Source organism: Corvus kubaryi, unplaced genomic scaffold (genome assembly GCF_017639235.1).
Source record: "Corvus kubaryi isolate FWS band 111438036 unplaced genomic scaffold, C.kubaryi_AGA036_p1.0 37334, whole genome shotgun sequence".
Classification (NCBI taxonomy): Eukaryota; Metazoa; Chordata; class Aves; order Passeriformes; family Corvidae; genus Corvus; species Corvus kubaryi.
Window position 1 is genome coordinate 4,611,956 of NW_024581108.1, and position 17,896 is coordinate 4,629,851.

General features: G+C 40.5%; 1 long non-coding RNA gene across 6 annotated transcripts in view; it reads right to left on the bottom strand.

The window, feature by feature from the left end:
• The window catches only part of LOC121665568, an 86,041-nt gene that overhangs the window by 12,514 nt on the left and 55,631 nt on the right, over positions 1–17,896 (bottom strand). For 4 of the 6 annotated variants that reach the window (XR_006016405.1, XR_006016403.1, XR_006016401.1 and 1 more), the window contains exons 3-6: positions 17,106–17,232; positions 15,585–15,894; positions 10,288–10,419; positions 2,947–3,041 (exon numbers count right to left, since the gene is read on the bottom strand). This is a non-coding gene — a long non-coding RNA (uncharacterized LOC121665568). The remainder of the gene's footprint in view (positions 1–2,946; positions 3,042–10,287; positions 10,420–15,584; positions 15,895–17,105; positions 17,233–17,896) is intronic. The other 2 variants (XR_006016406.1, XR_006016404.1) reach the window with 1 other exon arrangement.

The following is a 17,896-nucleotide window of genomic DNA, read 5'->3' on the forward strand; positions in this document are numbered from 1 at the left end:
TCTGAAAGGCCAAAGTTGAGCACTACATTATTGGAGTAGATGACACTTTATTCTTATTCTTCAACAATTCTAACAACTTCGAGTCCCTCGCTGTCCCTTTATGAACACAGATGTCATTTTGATGGGGGGACAGGCAAAATGACAAGAAGGTGACCTGTCAGTGAACTCAGGAGCAGGTGAGGCCTGTCAGCTTCTAATTTCAAACTGGTGTCAGTCCTGAGGAATGGCTGGTATAATCACATTTGTAACTGATCCCCTATAAACTCTGCAAACATTCCCAGTGTGCCTGTTATGAGTAATATGAAATTAACAATTCGTGTTTATGACACCAGACACCAAGAGAATCAAGGAAATTTCAGTAACAGGATCAGCTCCGTCTGTCTTCCAGAGCAGAACACCAAAGTCCCCCAGTCGTAGCCAAATTACTTTGTGCTTATGTTACAATAGGCATTGTTATTTATTTTAAAGACAAACTTCTGTAACTGGGTGTAAAGTGAGGACCTAAGAACTAACCCTTAGTTGAAATTACTCTTTTTAAATTTCTCTCAGTCAACCTCTGCCTTTACGATGTTTATGATTTTTAAGTTGAAATTTGGAACCTGACAAACCACACACATACTTCTATCTCGAATTTTTTTAATAACTGAAGGGAAGGCTCTGTGTAAATCTCTCTCAGACACATAAATTACCAGCTGCATGAATACTGCCATTAAGACATGCAGACAAGTGTAAGGGGTGGGGACAGGGCAGGATGCCCGAAAGAGGTGGAGTCACAGAGAAAACAAGACATTTGTTCACTGAGTAACTTATCCTTTAATTAATATTAATTAATTAATATTAACCTGTCTTCACTGTAGCTGAGCAAGAATGAACACCACAAGTTAGCTTGTCAGACTCCCTTGCTTCTCTGGCATCAGGAAACTTTGTTTCTACAAACTAGACCTTTTCTTCCTGGTTCTGTGTTACATTATCTGTAATTTTTTTATTAGAAAAAGTCAAAATTGCAGTATGTGAGGCTAGATTTGAATTAAAATCAAATACAATCTTGAACCCAACCTAATTAACAAAAGACAGGTACAACTGCAAATGGTCCTTTTGGGGACAATGACAGCCCCAAACCCAAGAGGAAGACTAGGGTGCAAAACTCACATTCATTTTGAGCGTATGAGAAAACATAGGAGCATTTTGTATTGCTGCTACCTGAATCTCAAGAGCTTATCCTGTGCAGCTTTAAAATGCACCAGAAATAGCCCATCACACTTCTGAATCTTGAAACCTTCCAACTGTTCTCCACCACTCAAAACCTCATGTCAGCATCAGCCTTGAATCCTGAGGCAGGGGCTACAAGCTGTGCACACTACCATTGATGAGGTCACCTCTGGACCCGTAATACAATGGCTCACTTTAAATCTGATGCACAGAACAATTTTTTGGTGTTTGGACAGGGCATATAGAACCTTGATAAAAATGCCATCCATTCAGAGCTTTCCTAGAACCCAGTGAAATATGTTTTTGTTTTCCTCCTACTTACATGGTTATAGTTCAACATATGGTTTAAATAGAGAAAATTAGGACAGTTTGGGCTTTTTGGTGTTTGGGGTTTTTTTAAACAAGTCAGAATTTCTGTAGACTAACTTCAGAGGGTTTTCTACCAGGAAACCAAGTGGGGAGAGGAACAAAAACAACCCCAACTAGGTTCCCTTCTGAAAGGAAAGGTAGGAAGTGGAAGAACAGGACAAAAACCTTTGTTGAGCTGTTCAGAGTAGACCCTGATCTTGAGGCTGTTCCCCACACACAGAAAGGAGCTGCAGAGCACATCTCTTTTCATGACGTAGCTGATGGTATTTTGAGCACTCAGGTCCTGCACTTTCCCCCACAGCACCACTTTCTGTGAATACAATTACTTTCAGGGCACCTTCGGTTCTCACCAGCTTCAGTTTTGAAATTAAACAAAATTAGTCCTTTCAAGGCAACTGTGGCACGCACAAGAGTATTTAAAAGCAAGAAAGATGGAGGTGGGGAAAATGAGACTATAAAGAGGTATCCCCATTTTTAAGACTATTAATCTGTGTTACATTGGGGGGGACCGGAACAAGGAAGGCTGCATCACAACAAAGAGTTGAGGCATTTGAGTTTGCCTCCACGTCATGCTGAACAGAGAGTAGCATCATTGCATTGGCTCATTGCATGGGAGATACCTGTGCATAGGTCATTCCACTGGCTGGCTTGGATGTGTGACTGGTCCTATCTCACCCAGCTGCTCTAAACGTTGGCTTAGAATGTTTTCTTCCTGACCCATTGAACTTATAATTAGCTCTACAAAATGGATTAGCAGAGCATACTGAGACCACAACCGAAAGACTTAGAAACTAGTCTGCAAAGTAGGTTCAAATCCTTGCCCTGCTTGATTCCCTCTCAGGCTCAGTGACTGCTATTTCACAACTCATTGCACTTTGCTGGCTACAGGGCACCCACACGCAAATGCCCCTATCATGGAATAATTCCTTTTTTTGCTATATACAGAAAGATCACCACATCTGGGAAACTTTCCCCTCAAAAACAATCCATTTAAAAAGTAAGTTTAAGTTCTCGTGACTCAGTGTTTTCTTTAAAAATAAGAAAAAGCATGTTTCAGTCAAAAAACCTGTAATCAACTCAAACTGAAATGGCAAGGTTTCCCCTGCCCTTGGCTGCATGGCAACGTGTGTGCAGCCCCAGGGAATGCATCAGCACCAGTGCAGTGACCCAGTGAAAATCCTGGAAGCAGGCAGACAGCATTAAAGTCATGCATTAAGGAATGTTTGTGTATACTTCTGAGGCAAATTACAGAACTCCCCAGAAATATCTGCAATGTGATGGCTTAGGAAAACCATGTGGGAATTGTACCTCGGACAAGAAATATGCCAGTAACAGAACTAGTGGCTGTATCTTCCCCCTGGAGCTCACCTTCTCTTCTTAAATCCCCAGGAGCCAGAGCTGCAGAGGCAGAGGGGGATACCCGTGGCACACAGCCTTTCCCATTTCCTCTCATAGGCACAAGTCTGCAGAATAACGATACAGATTTATTCGAAGGAGGCACTGTGGAAGCAGATCTGGATGCATGTGGCAGAGCTGGAGGCATCTCACTGTGATTAGTCAGTAGTGGAACAAGTAGTCATTTATGTTGCACACATCTAATGAACGAGAATTAGTCATGGCTCTGATTCTTGCGCAGCTTATCTAATATTGGAAAGGAAACTGCACTGTTTTTTCTAATTCAAAGAGGCTGGGTGAAATAAGAACTGCCTTCTGCCTTTGACTAAATATTAGAAAACTGGTTTCCATGTTCAGAAGCATCTGGGTGTGTTTTTTCATATTCTTTCCTTCTCTAAGTTTTCCTGACTTCAGTCAGGAGGTGAAATGCCAGAAATATCCAGAGATACCCTACCAAAACAGACGGCTCCCCTGCGGGCATTGCAGCCCCAGCGGGTGTTTTTCCAAACCACCCCTGAACTCTGAACCTCCAAATCATTTACAGATCCCTTCCATGCAGAGATGAAACCACATCACTGCCTGCCTTTTGCAAGCAGAAGTGTGATGGAGAGCCTGGATCAGCAGAGCTCCTCTGCACAGTCCAGCTGCTTTGCAAATGCAGCTCAAGTGACTCAAGGCTTCTGTGGTTGCAGTTGCAGTCACTGGAGCTGGGAACGGAGGAGTTGTCAGACTCTGTTTGTGCTGGATGCTGTTAAGGTCTGTGGAGCTAGGCACAAGCTGGGCACCCATTAGCTCTGTAATTACCCAAAGAAAACCTTCTCCTTTTTTTCTCAGGGTACAGCCTGAACAAAGCTTAACTAGCCAAAAAACTAGGAGACACTAAATTTCCAACTACAAGCACTGTCTGGTCCAATGGTATTTTGTAAGAAACTAAAGCCTCCTGTCGCTGGTGATAAGCTAGTTTTTATTATGAAATATAACAGTTGTATTGTACATGACTGTTCTGTACAATGCAATTTACAGAGCTGCTCTGGTGACTGCTGTCCCTGACAGGGTGCCCTTTATAACAGGACTTGTATCACGTCAACATTTTCATGATTCTAGGAGAGTAGAGAAAGAAATGTTTCCATAATAGAAAATTCGTGTTAGGTAACTATCATTGAAGTGTGTATGAGATCGGATGTCAAAACATTTTTATTGTTAGCTGGTGGGAATTATACTGACTGACAGCAGCAGTTTAATAACTGAGAAGCAGCATAGTTCGTTATTTGAATTGTTTTTCCATTTGCATTTTGAAGTGATAAAGCCTTAGAAATGCACACAGGGTCCCTGCTCTCACTTTCTCAGGTTGGTACAAGAGGAATGACTGATAAAAGAGATTAATAAATAATGCTTTAACTTTGTCTTGTTACACGGTGCCAAAGTATCCTGGCCTATTAACAGCATAAGCAATGATCCTACATTGTTAAAATGAAGTTAAAACGAGATTGAGCTCACTGTTAAAATGAAGATGAGCCGCAGTACGGGGTGTTTTCCGGACCCTCGTGCCCAGCTGTGGTTCTGTTGCCACGGGCCGTCATTGCCGCTGCCGGCCGCAGTTCCGGCGCTGGCCGCGAGGTGGCGGCCGAGGCGGTGCCATGGCCCGCAGGCCCCGCGGTTCGCTGCTGCCGGGAGCGCTTCGGGAAAAATAATCAACCCTCTGCTTCCCGCTTCGCGATGTCCTCCTGCTGCGCGGCTTCCAGAGGCTGCCAACAGTCGTACTGCTCCTTGTACCCTCTGCTCTACAGGCAGGGGAGAACCATTCCCTCAGAATTTACTGTGCTGTCGTTATCTTCACTTGAAAACATTACCTGCTATCACACAACCACCCTGAAACATCCCCAAACCTTTTGACTTGAACCTTTGCCACCCACGTGTATGGCCACTTACCAAAGTCTCTCATATGCCCTACTCAGAAGAGGGAGGCTGTGACACCCTCTGCCTCGGGCTGTGATGACATCCCCATCCACGTTTAGGTTTTCCACATTTATTTTACTTCTGTTCTTTATTTTAATCCCGCTAAACTATTTCTTCAATGTTTTTGCACCTTGCTTCAGCTTAGAGACTGCAACTGTAAACCAGCATATCTGAAAGCTACAGAAGCATTTAGGACAGGAGCCTTCCCCTGAGCTGGATGTGTTTGTCAGATTGTCAGCGTGCACAGGACTTTGCCAAGGAAGTGATGGGAACTACACTGTTGACACAGCATTAATGTTTCTTGCTTCCTGTCTGTTCACATCATTAACCCACTTAGCTGTATAATACCCTTGTGCCAAAGTCACAAAAAACTGGCTTAAATACCTCTCAGAGGTGCTGAGGTGGTTGAGCCCATCCGAATTTGTGTTTCCACAGCAGCCTGCTCTGGTGAGATCCCCAGTTTTCAGAACAAAAGCATGCTTTTTACTCCATCTCCAATATCCAGTATGTTCTTAATGGTCTTTTAGATTAGGTCTCAGTTGCCAATAGGCTTCAATAGCAGCCTAAACTTGGAGCTATTTGGGTCAGAATGGTTTAAGGGTAACATCATGGAGGTCACAGGCTTCTGCCTGTGGCTCCGGCACCATAAAAAGCAGTGACAGTGCTCAGTGTCAAGATGCCCTGGCAATGAGAGCAGCTGAGGACTGCAGCTAACCCTGGATTCAGAATATCAAGGCATTGAACAGCATTATAAAATACTAGACGAGAAGGTGGGCAGATAAAAAGGAAGGGAAAGAGAAAAGATAAGACATGGAGAAAGAAAAATAGTTGAGAATATATAGGAGAGTTAAAAGGTCCCGATCTGTATTTTTTGAGCCTATTCATGTGTGTGCACAAGAGCATGCATGTGCATGTCACCCCAGCACATGACCATAGGAACTGCTGCTGGACAACAAATAAGAAAAGAAAATGTGGGAGGAGATGATGAATAGAAGAGGAAAGTGGTCTAGAATAAGGAAGCTTAGTATTTTTTGTCTTTAAAGACTGGACTTGCATGAAGTCTTACACATGGAAGAATTGATTGTTTTGAAAATAAATACAAAGATTCACTCCTGGGTAGAGCTATTTCAAAGTAGTAAACCAGCTGGCTCTAAAAATGTTTTTGAACAGTAGCAGTGAAAAACTCTTAATGGTAGCACAAATAGGCAGCCTTAATGAATTCAGTCCTTGCTGGTAAAATACTGCCGTGCTTTTCAAGTCAAAATTTCAAACTGTTTTTGTTTGTTTGCTAGGAGTTCATCTCCCTTTTTTACTTGCATTTAATCGAATGGGATTTTGGTTCTGCCTGTCATTTTGAAGTAGACTGGAAAAGAGGGATAGGCCCCTGTGAGAAATGAATTTAACAACCAAATGCTGTCCCTGAGAAACCAGAGCAGTGCCTCTGTGCCAGGGGGGGACCAGAACAGAAAGAGAGGAGTGAGAAGGGAGGGTCTGTATGCTGCTCACAGGCTCAGCTCTTGCCCAGCTCCCTTTTGGTCTTTATAGGCCACTGGCAAATTTTTTTAAAATGTTCTGAAATCTTAGAGCTTTGAAAGAAGCTTGTCCACAAGTGTCATGTGGAGCTCTGGGTGGTAGATGCTAGCTGTCCCTTATTTCATTTATGTGCCTAAGGAAAAGCTATCACCTTGTAAATATGGCATCAGTGCCAAGTGGTCAAGTTCTGGTTTATCTCCTCAGTTCTGTCCAGGTTTCCCCTTAGAAAAACTAAACAAAATCCTGTACTTTGAGTGCTGTTCACACACATGAAGTTTCAGTTTGAAGTGAATTAAAATCACCAGTGGATCTGTTCAACACGTGTTAGGCTCTGCCTCAGTTGCCAGGAAGCCTTATTTTATGTCAAGGGGAAATTTGGGGCATCTTTTACTGGTTTCTCTAGTAAGAAGGTTGTGTCCTAGTCCCACTGTCCAGGAGTACAAAAGCCACCCTGCTTGCTCCCAAGGACAAACCCTAGAGAAACAGGCCACTCATTCAGATATCAGTTATATCCACATCCAGCAGATTGTTTCCTTACCAGGAGGTACCAGTTTTAGAAGAATTTGATTTCAGAGTTTGAAGCAGTTCCACAGACCACTTGGGCTTAACCTTCAAATGCCTTAGATAGATATGAGCCTTGAAAATGACCCTCTGCACCCTGGGAACTTTTGTGGGGAAAAAAAAACCACCCAGGGGGTATAGCCTTGACTATGTTGCTGAGTCAGTGAATTGCAGTGCTCCAAATTGCCTGAAGATTTAGTTAACCATGAGTAAGTTTCCTTCAGGTAGGAAAATATAACAGTAATAAGGATTATAGTTTGTGAAAGTTTATGTGAAATACATACATGTGCATATATTTTTAATAGAAAAGGAAAAAGAGTCTAGAGATGGAAGAGATTTGTAATCCAGTGTCTGCTGTCTGGGAAGAGCAAGGAGCTGAGGAGACATATCCAGGAGCAGAGCCATGCTTCTGCAGTGTTGCTCAGAGTCCCAGCACTACCATGCACTCTGTGCCACAGGAACATCCCAGTGCACCCCATGAGGCTGCCGGGAACCTGACAGGGAAAACAGCTGGAGCAGCTAGAAAGCCCATCCAGTTCTCATTGGCAGCATTTTCAGCACTGCAAACAATTGTTACCTGAAATTGCACCATTGATGCTTCAAGGTAAAATGCCCAGAAACAAGGAGAGACTTTGTCAGACCTTCCCAGCAGCACTAGGGTAGAATATGGATCTGGGATAAGTGTGATTTTTGTCTTAGCTACGGCTGATCCCAATATTATGCAGGCAACCACCCTTAATGAGAGATAGGGACAATAAATTTTGTGACTTTGTTTAGGCAGTGACATTTCGGTATTGGGGGCAAAATGCTTCACAAAAGCCAAGGGACTCATTTATCTTTTCATACATCTTCACATGTTCATTTCAAAATACAGCTTTTTTGTGAGCTGTGATACCCATTCCAAACCTGAACAGTTCCTGTGGCTCATCTATCATGTATATGTTTGCAGATCACACTGTGTTCTGAGATCTGCTTTCACAGCATTCAGAATGTGCAGCTGCAAATGGAAATGTAGGAGGGATCAGCATTGAGGGGTTTGCATTTAGCATCGACTACTAGAATCCCAAAACTAGAAATGAGCCAGAGGAAACCAGCAGTGCTTTGCTTTGCATATGCTTATGGCCCAGGAGCAAATCCAAGGACCCAGGTCTGATTTCCCAATTCTGCACATGCAGTCCTGCAATTTTTTCAATATCTGCACCAAGAAATATGTAGGCGTCTGAGGGTTGGATTCAGATCTGAGATGAATATTTACTTCTATCATTTAGGAAAAGGTTTAGACAAGTGCTCTGTGATCATTACCTTAACAAAACCAGAGCTTTATCTCTAGAGTTGAAAAACTGTGTTTGAACAGAACAATCTGCAAGTCTATTCAAGTTCCTCCAACTCCTGCTGTTTTTAGTACAGGTACCTAAATTGAAGTTAAACATGTGAATTGCATTGCTGTTGTTTTATGTCAGTGACAGAATTTTGTTCCTGTTAAGATTATTTCTACTGTGACATGAAACTGTGTGACAAAGTAAATTAATACAGCAAGAAAGTCAAACTGTCCATACAAAATATGTTGACATAGCTGCTCTATCTTCCTAGCCTTTTCTTTCTATATTTACTTATTTGTTGTGTTCCTTCCTGTAACATGTTTTGGTCACTCTCAACAAAAATCCTCATTACAATAGGGTTTTATCAAATTTATGCCAGCTAATTTAATTTCAGGCAGAAATTGAGCCTTGCCATCACTGGCTAATTCTTGCAGCTTGTCTTATTTGAGACACTAATACAAGGAAAATATTTAACAGTACTTAGAAAATTGTTTTAGTAGTAGATGCATGAATTTGAGACCAACACAGTGAAGTTCTGTAAAGCCTACAGCAACTTCATGATCACGAGTATTTACACAAGCTGACTAATCCAAGAGCTTTCACCAGCCAGCCAGTCAGACACAGAACACCCAGCTGCTGTGGCTGGTTTGTGTGGGGTTTGTCTTGTGAACTTGGAATCCTTGCCACAACACTCTTGTAATCACTCTAGCAGTAATTTCAGACAAACTGGTCATGAGATGATAGCCTCAAAGTACAAAAGAAGCTTCAATCTTTTAGTCAAAAAGCATTTTCTCTTTTCTCTGAGGGCTAATTGCTCTGTGCAAGTTCTTGACTATGAATAGCTCACCCTGCCTTCTAACCCAGACTCCACGGTGCTATGAGCTGGCCCCATAAAGCCATTCCCACACAGCTCTGCACTCACCCACTGACCCAGACACTCATTGCTACTCTCAGTGGGGTACTGTTAGCCCAGCCCTACCAGCGTATTGGACAAATCTCTTTTTTTGTGTGTGTGTAAACATATTCACAGATATATTCTCTGTTATTTTGTCAGAGAACAGCAGACACATGTTTATGTAACTGTCTGTGTGATATCTGAATACCTCAGTGTTCTTTGGGATCATACTTAGGCCAGTTTGTCAAAATCTGGGGGAAATACCTCCCTTTGCATCATTTCACCAATTAAATGCCTCACCCTTGCATTTGTTTTCTTTTGGGAGTGCAACATAAACTTGGGTGCAATTGAGCCTCTGTAAGGTCCTGCTTTACTCATGGAAACCAAATTAAATGCATATATTAGCCAGCATCGATCCACTTAGGACAGGTTAGACTGAAGGGTAGATGTGGTGCCAGTTTCTGTATAGTCCATATAATGTGTCCATCTGCACAGAAGTCACCCAAATTGTTTAGAGCTGCTGCACAATCCATATTTTGAGATCCAGCTGAGAAGCCTCGATTTAGTACCTATCAGGAACTGAATCTAAACGTGCATTTCATATCAAAGCATGTCACCCTGTAACACTGCTGTAATTCATGCAAGTCTTGTGAATTTATATTTCCCCAGATAAAAATAAATATAATATTCTTGGTATTTGTAAAACTACACCAATACAAAAAACCCACAAAAATCCCCTAAACTCCTACTATACCTTCATTGGAAAAACTGATCTTATGACTGGGCTTGTAAATGTTCTTGATCTTTTTGCAAGGTTGCATGGCAGCATACGGGGCTTAGAATTCCAGCCTCAGGGTCCATCAGGGCTTTAACATTTAACAAGAAACTGACATTTGTCAGTCACATCTATTGTAAGTTTATGCAGCGTATGTCCCCAGCTATCAAAGTGGACAGACACTGTATTAACAGCTCTACATGTCTCCAGGTACTTTTAATCCCTTTCCTCCCACTCCATTCTTCATTCAGGCAATGAGCTTCAGTCAGACTCACCTCAGTGGCCCAGCACAGCAGTCTGCATTTAGAGGCAGAAAACCTGAATCTTCGCACTGCTGACCTTATTGTTTCACAGACAATCACTTGATTGCAAGTCATCAGGTTTCAGCAGTTCAAAGAGATCAACCTCTGGAAAAGAAAAGCAGAAAGAAGGAATGAACCCATGCACAGGACCAGGGCTCAATTACAACTGAACAGACAAACATGAGACTGATGTAATATAATGTGGATAAATAGTAGTGAAAAGAGCTTCTCTAATCTCTCGTGTGCAGTGTCAGAACACAGCCAGCCAGAAGTTTGCAGCACACCAGTGTGCCTACATGGCCTGCAGGGAAGGCAGTGCTGGCAAGGACCACAGCAAAGGCTGGGCAGGACAGCTGTCCATCACCAAGGTCTCCAAATGGAGCAGTTCTGTGTTTCACCCTGTGAGCCCATGTCTACCTTATGCTTTGGTGTAGAGAGAACAAGAGGCTCTCCCTGAAGAAGAGCCAGGGTGGAAAACCATTTGAGAGTGTGTGAACACATCCTCCGCATCCTCATCCAGAGCCATCGCTTTTCTTGTCCCACAATCAGGTGAGTCCAATTAAAAGACATCCAGCAAAGAACTTGCTCCACCCCACCAGCATCCTGCAGCTCTCCCTAGAAAATTTGTCATTTCCACAACAGAGTCAATGAAGATAAATATCTAAAGTTACATAGAATTTACAAAGGTTTAGACTAACAGGGGCAGTTTGGAGAAGGATACCTTTGTGGGTTTATAAACAACTGCTTTTCTTCTACTATTCTTTATAGTTTGTGGTATTGCATGCAGTAAGAAGAACTTGGAGACATCAGTGTTATATGGCACTTGGACTCAAATCTAATATAATTTGATATTAGACTCACCAGGGCTTTAGAACTCAAGTGAGGCTGTGAATTTCAAGTGTATTTTTTGATAAACTATTTGCAAAAAAGATGTATTCCAAATGTTTGCTCATTTAATTAGAACATAAAAGATTTTTCTCTTTGACTGGAGCTTGCTTCTGACCCTTCTTGCCTGTGTGTGGTTTGTATTGTTCTTGGCTAATGAGATATAGGATATGTACTAAACATTTACACATTAAAGGCATCCTTCATTCAGCATGAAGGTGTTGATACATCAAGGATACCTCAAACATGCTGAGATTCCAACAACTTGTCAGACAAATTAGCACCTTTCCAATCGGGGGTAAAATTGAGTTTCACATTTCTCCCTGGTGGGAAGAAAAAAAATCAAAAATCACTGTAGCTTAATGGTTTCTTTGCAAATAGGAACACAAAAGGCTTTATCACCTCTGTAGTGTAAATTATAGCCCTCACCGACCATCTGATTTTTAATTCATTGGTTTTAAATGATCCCAGGCAGTTCAGAGCAAATCCATTGTGTCTTTCCTCTCTTAGAGCAGACATCTTCCCTCTTTAAGTTCATATCTTTCACAATTATTCAAAATTTACACTTCTGTATTAAAATGGAAGAAAATGAATCTCAAATCTGTGTGCTTCACTAGCATATAACTGCCAGAGGGGTTTAACCCAAACTCTAAGGAATGTGTGGAATTATGGGACTGAATTATGGCAATTAAACTAAAAAGATTACATTTTTTTAATGTTTGTTTTTCAGCTGACTAGCCCTTAAAAGAAGCGCTCAGTGCTTCAGATTGCTGACACTCTGCCTGAGACAGTCAGGACACCAGAAAAACCCACAGTCAGATAATCCAGCCTAACCAGGTATCCCAAAGCAATAACTGGGCTGGGAGCAAGGCTCAACCTCAGGTGCTGTAGACACTACAGCAGGAACCAATGACCATTCTTTACCCATAAGATGCAAACCATTTATATCCTGGGGCGATCGTGACAAATTCCTGCCTGCATAAGATTTGGGAGAGGGGGTTACTATCATAAACCTCTAAAATAAGAATTATTTATGCATCAAAAGGGCTTGCTTTAACTTACATACCTGACCTAATCACAAACATGTATTTTCTAAGATCATGAGATCAGCCAAAGAACATCTAATCAAAGCAAGACGGAGCTTAAGGTTTCATAGAGATCAGTTATAAAACAAAGTTTCCCTTCAGCAACTTCTTCGTTCTCAATAATCTCAAATTTAGCAGGTTTTTTATATGTATACAGGATAGATATTTGAGGAGGATTTGCCTGGTTAAAGTTGCTTTTAACTCCTTTCATAAGGCATTTTCAACATAAGAATTTCATTATCAGCCCTTCTAATTTGTCATTAAACCCTAAAACCTAAACGGCACATACATACATCTTTGTTCCACACCTGGGTATCTGCTCAACGGGACTCTTATCCTATGGCCACAGCTTCTCCTTTACTGAGACAGAACACATAAGACTCAAAATCATACTAAACTCATTATGGAATAGCTGCCTGGGAGAAGAATGTTACCAGAAGCATGTATTTAATTCCGAGTGCCACCTCCCCCTCTGCAGGTGTGTTTTTCAGAGTTCTCAGCACAAAAAATGAGTAGAGCTGTTAGTGCTCACCATCCATAACCAGGCAGACGAGGGCTGCTGAAGCACAGAGATGGGATCGAATGATGACATTTTGGGCATCGCACAGCTATGTCAGATTTGTAAACCAGATTCTTATACAAAGAACTTCATATAAATATCTGGAGAAAATTAGAGAGTTCTATTTTTCATAGTACACGTTTATGGAGCACTTAGAGCAGTGCCCCTGCTCAATAACACATATTAGATACATTAAATAACTTGCACAGGTTTTTGCTTTGAGGGAAAAAAAAATCCCAAAGAAAAAGATGCAGAATGTTCAAATCCTTAAAAGAGACATTTTTATTCCCCATACATATAGTGACATGATTTATAAATATGTAATTAAAAGGAGCATAAATCTGTAGATAAGTGTTGGTATTTGACTGAAACACTAATGGCAAGCACTAACTGCATGTGGTCTGTTGTGTGGCTACTGGAATCAAGTAGTGAAGAGGATCACAGTTCCTTATTAGTTAGGACCACCTAGAGTGATGGAAAGCTTGAATGATCAAAGAGAAGACAGTTTTATGCTGTAAATGTTGATATACTCCTGAGCTTTCTAACTCATTTTAAGGTCCAGTGTGAACACTTGACATGCTAACTACTAAGCAGGGAAACGAGTGTAGTATTACACTACAAAAGTTCTGTTTGCTTCAAAGATAAGTGAATGGTATTCAGTGTTCTAGTCCAGTCCCTTATTGGATCACAAAATAGTTTTTTATTAGTACCAGAACTCAACAACTTGGTTTTGCCTACCTTAAGCAAGAATAATTAGCCTTTCTTGCTAATAACAGCATATGAAAGAACCTATCCTGCTTCGTCTGAATAGTCACAGTGATCACTGGTGAATTAGGGTGAAAAAAATTTGTTACTTAATTTCTTTGTAGAAGCCAGAGTAATCCAGAGGGAGTGTTTGCTTTTCATAACTTAGTCTTGCAGTCCCATGGAATTGTTTCTGCCTTGTCCAAACAGCTGAAATGTTTCAGAGAGGATGAATGTGTCTCTGCAGTATTGTTGGTCATGAGAAGCTGCACCTCATGAAAGGTACAGTTCTTCCTTTGTGAAAGAAACCTGTTCCCATGAGTGTAAATGCTAACAAAAACATGACTGAAACAAGCTCTGCTTTGGAATGGATGTAAAACTGAAGAGTGATAATTGTCTTGCAGAATTCAAGTCTAAATTCTCTAAGCAAGGCTTCAATTTATTCTCATATATCTGAAATTATTTTGTTTGTTGCTGTTCAGACTCCAGCCCTCAGGCTGTTCAGTAGGTTATGGCTTTTGATTCTGGGATTCATCAAATAAAATCTACTCCGGATATAGAAAAGCCTTCTCGTTCAAGTGACAGGTGCTGGAAAGTAGTCTGTATTAAGAAACCTGAACATTGATTTTAAATTCTGTCTCTGTCTCAGGAAAAAACCTTAACTTCTAATTGAATAAGATTAGTGATCTCCTCTGAGAGAGCTTTCATTTAACATAACTGAGGGACATAAGCAGGAAACACATGCAGTAAAATAACAACCTGATGCTCCCAGTGAGGGTGAGTTTTAATAAGAAGTTTTACCCTCCTCACATATCAGTTTAGAACTTCTCTTTAAAAGCTCTTCACAACTCTTAACCTGATAACCTTTAAATTCTCTAAAATCACCAGAGTTTTAAGGTGTTAAGCACCTTGGTATAGCCATTACAATTTTTTTATATTTAATATATTTATATTTGTTTTGATACTACATAGAAATGCATATTATTAATTAACCATGAAATATATTTAATGCTTAATCTCACTAAATAAAAAACATACACCAGCTGGAAATATATTCCCAGATATTATATATGGGTTCTTTGAAGCCTGCAATCAAGTAGATAGTTCTCAATATAAAATGGACCACTGCCTAATCAGAAAAGTGGCCCCTCCCTCCTTGCCAGCATCTAAAATCCATTTTCTCCCTCCTAAAATATCAGGACATCTTTGTTGCAACATCTTGACAGAGGCTGAAGAGAAAAGAGCTGTATGTATGGTCATATGCTCCACTACAAAGTCAGCATCACTTCACAGAGTCCTTGAGCTTGGTGTAAAGATGCCTCAATCTCATTGGAGTTTGCTTTTTCAGACCACTTAATCCTGTACAACACTAGTACAGAATCAGGAATGAGCTCAACATCCAAATTCTGCATTTTTGAAGTCACAATGATAATCCTGGTTTGGGGTTCAACTAGAAAAAAAATATCCATGTTCAGATTTAAGGAATTAATTTAACCTTTTTGAAGAAATTAGAGGCTGGGGCTGTCAACTTTGAACCATCCCCATGTTTAAGGTTCAGACCTCATTAGTTTTGGCTAGGAATACTCTCTAATTACTAAGAGAGTTTCCTCAAGTTGCACTTTAGAAATTCATCTTTTTTGTAAGCTGTAAAGTATTCATAAAAAGCTAAAAAGTGTGGGAAAATTAGCATTGATGGATGTTTTCTTACCCTCCATCAGGAAATGATGTACTTGAAACTCATTACAGATCTTCACAGCAACTCTGCTGAATGTGCCTTGGGCTTTGTGCTGATCAGCACACACAGAATTTACTGCATAATTCATCTCTCTTGTGTCACATTTAATGTATAACATGTATTTCCTGTTAATTATGAAAATAAGAAGGCGTCCTTTCTTTTGGAAACATAATCATGAAATTACTACAGAAATTAAGAAACATGGAGTCCTATATTACCTCTTGCACAGAAATAAGAAGAAAGCACTGCAGTAAGTACTCACCAAACAGGATTTTGTTCTTGATGCACCAAGCACAGCCTCTCCCTGTGACCACACCAGGAGAGGTGCATGGATGGGATCCTTGTTGTCCTGCCAGGGTCACCGTTCCCACTAGAGCTGTGGTACGGCATGTGGTCCCCTTAACTTTCCTCTGCTGAGAGAGCTTTGGATGTTTTCATGTCTCTTTTCATGGATGTCAATGAAACATTAGGCATACTGTATCTCATTTTCCTCATTCAAGGTTGAAGATTATTCAGTAATATTCTACTTCACTTCACCCATCCATCTATATGTGTCTGTTCAGCTTCCCTTACTAAAAGAATGAAGAAACAAAAATCCCATCTCAGCATCATACCCACACCAATACATCTTATGGGTTATATATTATCTGCCATCAGGGGAGGAGAGGGGAAGAGTAAAGTGATGGAGCAGAAGAAGAAAAGGAGCAACACCATAAATCTGAAAACATACCATTATTATTTGGAATAAGAAGGGGGCTCATCTGTACTCAATGGTACATTTGGCCGGCACATTTTCATTGTCACACCAATTATTTCCCTTTGGAGAAACAATCCGGTGCTGGGATTATTTGGTCTGTGGCTGTTCCTCAGGAAAGTTTGATGGGGCCCTTGGAGACCACATATTACCTCTCACTTGTGGGGTAGTCCCATAATTCTCCCTTTTCAGAAACTTTCAGGTGATATTCCCTTTTGTCTCCTGCCCACATAAAAACCTTCATTCATAATTGTTAAGATCAAAAAGCTGACAAGCTGCCTAAAGCAATATAAAGTTGTGTTATCAGTAATAGTGCTGGTGATCTCTAGAGAGACAAATGAGTGTAGATAAAAAGACATATTATCAGTAGTGGCTTTCAGGACACAGGATAAATTTCCATTTCCCCACCTGAAGAAACACCTGTGGCAGAACCCCACTGAAACAATCCCGAAGGACAAGAGCATGATTTTGGCAGCTTCTTCTCCAGGAGGCTTTAACTTCATTGTTTCTTATGCAGATATGAAAAATTTTACTGCCAGAAGTAGCAGTTAAAGTGATCTGGCTGTTAATAAAAAAAATGGCCTGAGGGAAGATTTCATTCTGACACAGCTGATCTCTCTAAGAAACAAAAGCAGCCTTGGCAAGAAGAATTTAGGTGTTTTTAACCTTCTTCTTCAGGGTGGCATTTAAAATCATGTGAGCAAACAGTACACTTAGAACTAGTTACCATAGTATCTGAATTTCTTGTGGCATACTTAAGCATCAGTTCCTAGAGTCACATGGCTGTAAAATCATCCACTTTTTAAAAAATACTCTATTCATGATTGTGAGTAAAATCTAGGAAGTCACTTCTAAACCGACAAAGCCAGGAAGGCCAGGCATACCAAATGTGCTCACTGAGCTGCAAACTCATAGCTTTGAAGTCATTCTCATGATTTCTAGATACTTTCGATATATTTTATTGAAGTGTGGGATGGCAATGCTGCAATTTTTGGGGCAAAACTTTTACCGTTCCAAAACCAAACATACCTCTTACAAATCAGTGGTATAAGCAGTCAGTCCTGCCTTTACAGATGGCTGGACAATGCCTCTTTAGCCAATTTAGGAAGAGAAGATGCAAAATGTTTCTGAATAATGCAAGCAAACATGAAACAACCTGTAAAGAGAAAATATCATGGAATATTCTTTTATGAAATGCCGGGGAATAATATAGTCATCTTACAATGGAAGCTTTTCCCATCACCTTCGTATTTCACCTCAGGGCAAATTCATAGATTTTTTTTTTTTTTTCCCCCAAGATATTGATTCTTTTGTATATCCTAAATGAGATTTAAGTAATAATTCTTTTTTTTTTTTTTTTCCACTTTTAGCTCTCAGGTTAGGAGCCTTACTTTAGAACAGCCCATTTCATTGTTATATGCCGCACTTATTTTACGTTTCTTGCATTCTTGAGGATATTTTTCCATGAAAGTTTATTTTGTCACTTTTTATCTGTTGGAAGTTGGTTTAAAACATTAGCAAAAAAGAAAGCAATAGAATTATTAAGACACATTCCATGCTATAGGTCCACTGCTCCAAATGTTCATAATTTTTCCTTCCAAGTCCACATATTTCACTAAACCTTGTCTTGTTCTATTTCTCACCCTCAGGTTTCTTTCACTCTTCGTTGGCATAAACAGAGAGACTGATATTCTTTGAAAATATATCCACAAAATCATTTGCTCTTGACATTCAATATCTTATTTGGAAGAATATTTTATGTAAGAGCTGAATTATTGATAGACAGCCTTAACATAACGTTTAGGGCAAAATATTGTTGC